Source organism: Adiantum capillus-veneris, chromosome 26, assembly GCF_014529385.1.
Source record: "Adiantum capillus-veneris isolate H3 chromosome 26, ASM1452938v2, whole genome shotgun sequence".
Classification (NCBI taxonomy): domain Eukaryota; kingdom Viridiplantae; phylum Streptophyta; class Polypodiopsida; order Polypodiales; family Pteridaceae; genus Adiantum; species Adiantum capillus-veneris.
The window spans coordinates 89,796,318-89,806,135 of record NC_140956.1 but is presented as its reverse complement, the minus strand read 5'-3'; positions in this window follow the sequence as shown (position 1 = coordinate 89,806,135).

The window sequence follows — 9,818 nt, the reverse complement described above, 5'->3', positions numbered from 1 at the left end:
ATGAGTCTCCTCTTCTGAGCTTTTGTGAAGTCTTGTGGAAACTCGCCCTCCAAAATATAGCCAGTAATGGGAGCCAATGACTCCAATCCCTAGTATCTTGGTGCTTGACAGTTGTTGCCACCATGATGACTTTCACTTCTTTCTCAACACATGTAACTGCTTGTTGTGCAAGTAAATCGGCAATGATATAGTTGCACTTCTTCAAACTGACTAAACAGCCTACAAATGGCATGAACTTTTGTCCTTAAGCTTTTATTCTTGCATGCCCAAATGCCTAAAATCTGCTTCACAATGAGAAGTGCATCCCCCTTTACCATGAGAAGTTGCATACCTTGGCCAATGCACATCTTTAAACCATGAACTAGTGTGTCATATTCTGCTTCATTGTTGCTAGTTGAACCTGATATATTGACCTTCTCTTTCATGACCGCCTCTCCACTTGGGTTGAGCAACACTAGCCCTCCCCCTGATTTTCCTATGCCTCGTCGAAATGCTCCATCAAATAACAAGGTAAAAGAATTAGGAATACTTTTTGGTGGTGGCAATGGTAGGGTCTTTACTTCAGGCACCTTAATCTCCTTTTCATGCACCCTATAACTGAGAATTCCTGCCAATTGTCCATGCACACTATCTTCTACCTTGAAAGAGTATTAAAACTCTTGCAACTCCATAATCCACTTTGATATCCTAGTACTAAGATTCATTTGAGATCACTCCCAAGGAAACAAATTTTTTGCAGTGAGAATTACAAAAGGTTTTGGTAGCAAGTAGGATATAAACTTTCTCACCGCAAACATGAGAGAAAGCATCATGAGTTCTGCTTCCGTGTAGCCTCTCTCCAAAGAATTCATGACCCTACTTGCAAAGTAGACGGATCGCATCTTGGTACTATGGGGATCTTGTTGTAGCAAAACAGGACCAATCTTTTCTTTCCAAACACTAGAGATAACAAGAGAATTTGTACTCCCAACAAGGAGGCATAAATGTTGGTAGTTCTGACAGAATGACTTTGATGTTACAAAAATATTCTTCAAGCTCATCAGACCAAACAAAATTGACTTGTTGTATCAATTTCTACAAGAGGTGAAGTAACTCCAAAGCTAAGCGAATGAAGCGTGACATATACTTCACCTTCTGAATGAATGAGATAACCTCCTTAAAAACTCTTGGGTGATGGTAACTCAATAAGAGTCTTTGCCTTTAAAGGATCCACCTCAATACCTTTATAGGAAACCTTGTGACCAAGCAAGATCACTTCATCCTCACCTATGTGGCATTTGTTGGGGTTGAGGTGACCTCCCATGTCATAGAGTTTCTTCAAACCTTCTTTTACCCTTTGTAGATGTAATGATTTTGAGATATAATGCAAAAAACATCAATAAAAACACTAATGGACTTTCCAAAGAATTCTTGAAACACCATGTTCATGAAGCGTTGGAAAGTTGCAGGAGCATTTGTTAGGCCAAATGGCATGACTCTAAAAGCATAACAACCCCATGGAGTGATGAAGGTTGTTTTTAATTGATCCTCTAATATGATACCTATTTGAAAGTAGCCCGAGTAGCCATCACACACAGTGTACTTCTCATGACCAGCTACCTCATTTAGTATCTCATTCTGAAATGGGAGGGGAAAGTGATCTCTTTTTGTTGCCTCATTCAATGGATAGTAATCCACACACACCCTCCACTTGCCATTTTTATTGGGAGTGACAACAACAGGAGAGACCCACTCTTAATCCTCCACTGGATAAATGAAATGTGCTGCTACTAGAATCTTTCTTACCTCCTTGAGTAAAGCCTGCTCCTTGATGACTCCTAGCCTTCGTAGCTTTTGAGCCTTAGGTGTGGCCTCTGGCTTTAGCTCGATCTTGTGTTGAACATCATCTACTCCACGCATGTCGGTGTAGTCTTTGGCAAAAAGCTTAGGAAACTTTCTTAGCACACATTTGAACTCCTCTCTTTTATCCTTTGTAAGTGTGGTAGACAACATACCTTCTAACATTCCTTCATCTTCCACATTTTGGTTCTCTTGAGGACCTACCTCCTCCAAGCTTGGGCAAGAGATTTCTTGGTTGCTTGCCTTAAGCCTTACCCCCATGACTTCAGTGGAAGACTCCTCTTTCATAGTGCTACCGCTACCTTCTTCTTTTGAAGTGCTATCAGTCCAGTCTTCCTCTGTCTCATTTCGTGATGATTCTTCATGGAGCTCCTCTTGACATTGCTCCTTCATGCCAAAGACAACCTTCTTATGATTTTCATTTCTGCATATCAACTTCCCACTTTCCTAATCCTGCAAAGCTCGCATTTTCATTAGCCATGGTCTTCCTAGGATAAATGGATAGCCACTTCCCTTGGTTGACATAACATAAAAATCCATTGCCTTCTTAATGCCAAACGCCTCCACAAAAACATTTTTACAAATGCCTACACACCTAGCCTTACTATTGTTTGCCATCTTGACTTTGATTTCAGGTGTCTCATGGATGTGCATGCCTAGTCTTTGCATGAGTCCCTCTGTCACATGATGCAAATTTGTGCACCCCCATCCACTAGACCTTTCCTAACCAATCTTCCTTTGATGTAACAATCTAGCACAGGTGCAATATCCTCATTTCATTTCAACTTATGAAATTTTTACAACAGGCACACTCTCTTTTACCTTTCTCCTAGTGCTAACTGCCTTTGTTAAATCCCTCCTAACTTGTGGACATAATGCAAGAAATTGAGGCCATGAGATATCAGGACCCTTACCTCTCATTTCTTCCAACAAGTTGTATGGAGCCATACCATGTCCAAGAGGGATACGACGTTGAGTCCTCTTGGTTTCCTTGGTCTCCTTTGCCTTCTTTTCTCGTCCATGATCACTTTGTGACGTGACTCTTTCTTTCTCCTTACCTTTTCCACAGCCACGCTTAATTCCATTTTCTTCCATGTCCACCTCATTGGAATTTGTCACCTCTACCACATGCACATCTGGATCTGGCAAAGGTGGAACTCCTTCCACTCCTCGTGGAGGTGGTCTTGCTCCATTTGGCCTTTGTAGAAGCCGTGGTTGTTGACTAGTTCCTTCACCTGTATTCATCACTAGGTAATTCAAGTTAAGTCTCCCTGGCTCCCCATGTGGCCAAGGACAATTATACATCCCATGTCCAGACTCTCTGCAATTCCAACATTGCAAAAGTCTCCTAGGCCAAGGCTCTCGCTCTTCTGCTTTCTTTGTTTGTCCCTTGGGACCTACAGCTTGTGCAAGGTGAATTGACAAGTTACTTAAGGATTCATTTAACTTTTCAGTTACCTCTGTTGTTACCTCAAGAATCTCTCTAGATGTTGATGCTTGCAATACTTCTACAACCAAGATAGGTACATTTGACTTTCATATGGATTTTGTGAGCTAGATTGTACTTTTCCCAAGCACAAATCCCAGAGCACATGTATGCTATATCTGGACAGGGGGTTGCTTATCGATGTGTTTGATTTTCAATCAACAAGCTTTCCAACATGCAAGGTAGTGTGCAAGGTTCTAGGCATGTTGTTCATAAGTTGTGTTTTTCCAATGTGGTTTATGCGACATGACTATTGTGCTCATGTATGATAGTGTGGGTTACTCCATAGAGTTTTCCATGGTTTTGTGCAGTTTTTTTGCTATGTATATGAAAATACCAAGTGAGCTTATTACAGCTTGCAAGTGGTAGATTCATAGATCTATAGGGATTTTGGACATGCACAATTTTCCATAGAGTTGCTCTTTCAGGAGTGAACTAGATTGCCAAGCTTTTGGCAGTTTATGTATACCATATGTGGATTTACTACTAAGACACCGAGTGTTTTTTTATGGTCTATGTAGTTTTAGTGAGATTTTTGAGATTTTGCTCAAATTTTAGAAGCCCTATCTGTTTTTCACCAGATTCTTGCCATGCTTTTTGTGTGTCTTTGCTTAATCTATGATGCTTTTGTGGTCAAGATTTACTTCCAGTTTGACAATGATCAAGTTTTGACTTTCAGTTTGTCAAGTTTTGTAAGTTTCAAACATAGATTGGTGTTCTTTTAACCACTCTCACAGGAGTGATATTTATGGTAGCTATAGGTAGATTTATGGTATGCATTGTTTCTTATTGAAGGACATTTTAATCATGAGTGTACCGCATACAGTTTACAAGTAGTCATGGACTCCATGTTTCAAATACATTTGGCAGTTGAGACTTGCATCAATGTGAGGATTGCGGAGCATAGTGTGATTTCACTACTATAGATGATTTTATGCATTGATGTGTTTGACCACTACAAATCACCTCATTTTGGCATTGGTTTATGCACATTGCCCTTATAATTATTGTAGACCCACACCTTTGTTTGTGGTTAGATAACATCGTATTTGTTGAGATTTTGCTATAGATACAAGGGAGGTTTTGTTGTTTTTTCCCAAGATTCGTAATTTTTTTGGTGATAGTGGTCGAGTTGATCTCCCAATTTGGCAATTAGTTATGGAAGTTGATATGCATGACAATTTTGAATCCTTAACAATGACTCATTTGAGACAATGGTCTCGCTCATGTCAACACTTGAGATGCTGGCATTATGGTCACACAAGGCGCATTAGATGACATTGCTTCAGACACATGAGGCAAAAGAGGAGATGTATGTGAGATGTAGATGTGGCTTTGACACATGTTACAGAGGCAATTGCAATGGTGGTATATGCCACTGATGGTGATGTCATGCTTTCCTTGAGCTTTCCTTGAGTATATCTCTCACAAATATGTCTATGGATAGTACACTTTCTCCACAATGGCTACTAAATGGTGATGCTCCTTTCCATGTCACATTATGTCGTGAGTGGTTTAGTACTTTTCCTAGTGGGAGACTTGATTGTGCGTGACTTGTTGGTGGTTCACCGTGTGACATAGAAGGTGCAAGATATGTATGTTTTTCATTGTCCGATGATAGATAATACACACTTTGTCATCTGCAATACGTTCCTTAGCTAAGACAAAGTTTGATCTTGGTGAGATATTTGAGAGACATTAGAAATCTTTTCAGATGCATTATAGATCACTAGTGATTGCATGGGAATCTCAGAGTGGCTTGGTCTACCCTATCATGTATTTGAGGTACGAGACAACATAGTTTTGATTGTGTTGTAGATGTGCCAGTGAGACGAGGCAAGTCTCTTTCTTGGATCTCTAGATTGTTGTGCACGACATGTCTACAAATGTAGAGTTAGAGCGACCATGCTCTAATGAGACACAGCAGATTGATCCTCTTAGGATAGAGATGCCTCCTATCATGGAGATGAGTGTTATGGAGTTTTTTTACATACTCATGCTAGAGGTGAATATGATGATGCCAAGATATTTGGATACAATCCCTACAGCCGCTGAGGGAGTGACAAATACCCTGGAATCAAGATTGAAGATATGGTGACGCCAAGACATTTGGATACAGTCCCTATGGACGACAAGGGAGTGATGACTAACTTGGATTCAGGATTGAAGCATCCATGCATGACTAGTTCAGGTGGTGATTCATTGAGAATTGAGATACCTGCTGCAAATAGATTGATAGAGTTCACTACACATGGCAACGATGCAATTGCCACATAAATTTTGGTAGAGATTACGCATTTTTCATAGTCTTTGGGACTCTCATATATGAGCTCTTAGTGTTGAGACCTGACATAGTAGCTATAGTGGGAGCGTTTGCAATTGGGATTGTTAGTCAAGTAATGATTGACACTAGCATGATGCATCATGGAGTAGTGCACCTCATTGGACGTAATCTTTTGGCGATCATTTTTTGGCGAGTAAATTTCAAGAAGATTCTTTCTCCCTTCTCAATTTTATTCATTCTCTCTCTCTCTCTCTCTCTCTCTCTCTCTCTCTCTCTCTCTCTCTCTCAATCAATCAATCAAACATTCATAATTTATAAATCTCTCTCTCTCACTATCGTCTTACTCATACATGCGACTTGTCTTCTCAAATGTTGTGATATATGTTGGGCAACAAGATTAACCACCGACTTGATAACTGTCCTTCTATTTTGTCACACTTGTGAGCACTCATACACATGCACATTTGTATACAAACATGGAAAACATATCCATAGTAGAGCACATACACTCTTTTCAAACATCATGCCATCAATCGGACAATGATACATGTTAGGAAATAAGACGTAGCTAACTAGATATTTGAGTAGATTACTTAATGGAGAGAGATAGATTTCACACACAAGAGATTATAGAGCAGAGAGAGAGAGAGAGAGAGAGAGAGAGAGTACACACGATATACATGGTTCACCCAATGTGGGCTACGTCCACGGGAAAGCAGCCACTCAATGGCTTTAGCACTTCAAAAGAAGAAGTAGTTTACAAAGGGATTAAACCCTTAATAGAGCTCCCGCCTTGCTTCACTCTCACCACCTCACACTCACCTTGTTGCATCAACTTCACACTATGAAATGTGTGTAGAAATGGCCTCCTTTTAGAGGCCAAAAGGGCTGCCTTCTCTTATGAGAGACAGCCATGTGTAGCCGCCCTTGTGCGAATAAGTCCAAATCGGACCCTCCAATCCGCCCATGTGTGGCCGCCCTTGAGAAGACAAGTTCGCTTTTGAATTCGGCCACCGGCCACCGGCCATTGACTTCCGACCACCGGCCATCGGCCATTGACCACCGGCCAACTGACCGGTTGTTTTCCGACCACTTTCCGGCCGCCGGCCGGCCATAATATTCCGGCGAAAAAAAAAGTCTCGGGGGCCTCCGCCCCCGAGGCCTCTAAAGTTGCCCCTGATTCTTGTCCGGGAAAATTTTGGTTTCCGGTGAGTGATTTTCCTTCACGCACGATGGCTTCTCCTCATAATGGGGGCCTTACAAATGTGCGCTTTTACCACAGAAAATTACAAGGGTAAATCGGGCTCCATACGTCGATATGGAGTAATCAGTACGACTTCACATTGCTAGAATGAACTTCCTTGACGTGCGAGAGAGAGAGAGAGAGAGAGAGAGAGAGAGAGAGAGAGAGAGAGAGAGAGAGACCCATCGAGCCCCCCCTTCCCTCTCTTAGCATGCTTGAAGACTATTGGACCTCATTGTGGGCTAGTCAATGAGTGGCTCACTTCATTTCAAGCAAGAGGGTTAGCATTGTGAGAAGAGAGCTTAACTCTTTAGTTAAATAAAGCTAAATTCTCATTGGCTCTTAAGGTCGGCTATCCAATGAGATTCAAGCTAGCTCATGGAATGCTCAACCCTCATTGGTCCCCGCGATACGCTACTCGGCGATAGGATCAAGGCTTGCTCATGGGAAACTCTATTCTTATTGATTGTCTTTGTGGATTATCCAATAAGATTTAAGTTTGTTTAAGGAATGCTAAATTCTCATTGGTTCTTCAAGCTGGCTATCCAATAGGAATTAGGCTTGCTTGGGGGCAACATAGCTAGGTGCTTGACATGTGTCCTTTATCCCTTAAGTGAAAGGGGTGAGTCCTAAAGTGTGTGTGTGAGTGTCTTCTCTATCATCTACTTATAAGAGGGTCTCGCCCCCTGTAAGTGGAGGGTGCAACTTGGCCGCTTGAAGGTCCATAGCAACCTTAGAGATCATGTTGCATAGTTAAAATACCTAGTGTTTGCAATAGACTTTCCCATTAATCCTAGGCTAGATGGACTCTAGCACTACCCTTTGAAGGCTTAATGAAGCTTACCCTAAGGCCATTTAAAGCTTCATTGAGTTCACATTACTCTTTGATAGACTATGTCTCTTCTTGCTGCCCTATTGAGATCCAGTAGCACATATTTATATTATGACTCTTGCTCCCTTTATCTTCCCATTTTAAATGGCCAGTTTAATATGAAAATCATTTGGGAAAGTTAGATATGAGATTTTATGACAACGTGCATGTGGAAGATTTTGGAGAAACTTGAGGGGCAAACGAGTTCAGAGTTTTGGTAACTTGAGTCTTGTGGATATGTACACACATTGTAGGCAACTTTATGAGCAACCAAATGCTGGAAAAATGCCATTTTATGGTTCACTCCCATGTATGCCCTCCTTTTTTACTATTGAGGATGTATACGATGGGCTCGAAAAGTTGGCCACTCGCAAAGCGAAAGATCTTCATGGTATCAAGCCATAAATGATTAAATGGACGGGAGATTTTACACGAGTGGATGCGTGATATGTTCAACCAACCTTGCATTTTAACATGGTGTGCCTTATGATTGGAGTACTAATTGGGTCAAGCCTTTTCATAAAGGAGGCAATGTAAAGAATGTAAATAACTACCAGAGTACAATGATTGGGTCTCTTATGAAAAAGTTGTTTGAGTACATAATGGAGATAAAATTGAGTGATTGGGATGAAGATAATGGCAAGCATGCAAAGAATAGGCAGGTTTTTATCGACGCCATAACACCATTGATCATCCTCTCACTCTCCGTGTTCTCCTGGAGGAAAGTCGGTTGAAAGGCAAGCGATTGTATTGTTGCTTTGTAGACTTCAAGAAAGCCTTTGATATGATTCCATATAGCAGTTGTTGAGAAGGATGGAAGAAATCCAAGTTCCAAGTGAGTTTATGCTTGCGGTTTCTCGAATCTATGAGAAGGTGATGTGTCAATTGCGCATAGGAAGAGGAGTTGAAAAAAAATTGCAAGCACTATTGGGTTAAACAAGGATGTCCTTTGTCACCAACTCTCTTTGGTCTATGCATTGATCAATTGGAAAAATGATACTTGAATTTATGCAACAAGAAGGCATTGAAGAGGTCACTATTTGCAATGCAGTAATCATGTTTTTGTCGTATGCTGATGATTTAGTGCTTCTATCGAGCACACACTTTAGAGGATGCACAAAAGCTTATGGTTGTCCTTGAGAACTTTTGTTTGCATAGTGGGTTGATTGTGAATGAATTCCAAACAAAGGTTATGCTTGTGAAAACCAACCATAAGGAGATGCATGCATTGTGTACAACAATGTGGCACTTGAAGTTATTGAAAGCTTTAAGTACCTTGGACTTGAGGTTCCAGCCAATCATAAGTGGCATAATTGTGCTATGCATCATCTGGAAGCGGGAAAGAGAGTGTACTATGCATTTGAGAACATGTGTTATGCGGGAAACATCAAGTATTGGGTTCTCAAGAAGTACCTTTTTGATACATTGGTGACATGGGGTTGAAATGTGGGGCGGGAGCATCTCAAAGTCCACTTGGTAAGAGTTTGAGAATGTCCAAAAGCGTTTTCTTACAAACTTTCTCCAAGCTAGGACACAAACATCATATACGCTCCTACTTCTCGAGTCGGGATCTCTTCCAATTGAGGTTATGGGCATGGACAAGGTTGTGGAGTACATGACAAAGACCTATCAAAACCCCTCCCATTGACTTTCTACAATTTCATGGGAAGCAAGAAAAAAAGTTCAAAAGACGCATAAAAGCAAGATCTTGAGCACGGGATGGATGCACGACATAAAGAAGTGGTTTGGGAGATGGGATGCATTACATGATGCCTTAATTGACTCCCAAGTGAATGAAGCTTTTCTACAACGCCAATGTAATACGGCTTGGGAGGAATTCGATGGGTCAGACTTCATACATTACATCACCCATATTGCTTTAAACTATAAAACCATGTTCTTCACTGAAAGAGGAAACTGTACTCACCCTCACATGCTTGAGCATATCCCCTTGTCAGCAATACACACTATCGCAGACATTCAGTTTAGCTTCCACTCCCTTCGTTGCGAGACAGTGCGTTGGGGAATAATTCAAATACGCACTATCATAGACATTCAACTTAGCTTTCACTCCCTTTGTTGCGAGATAGTACGT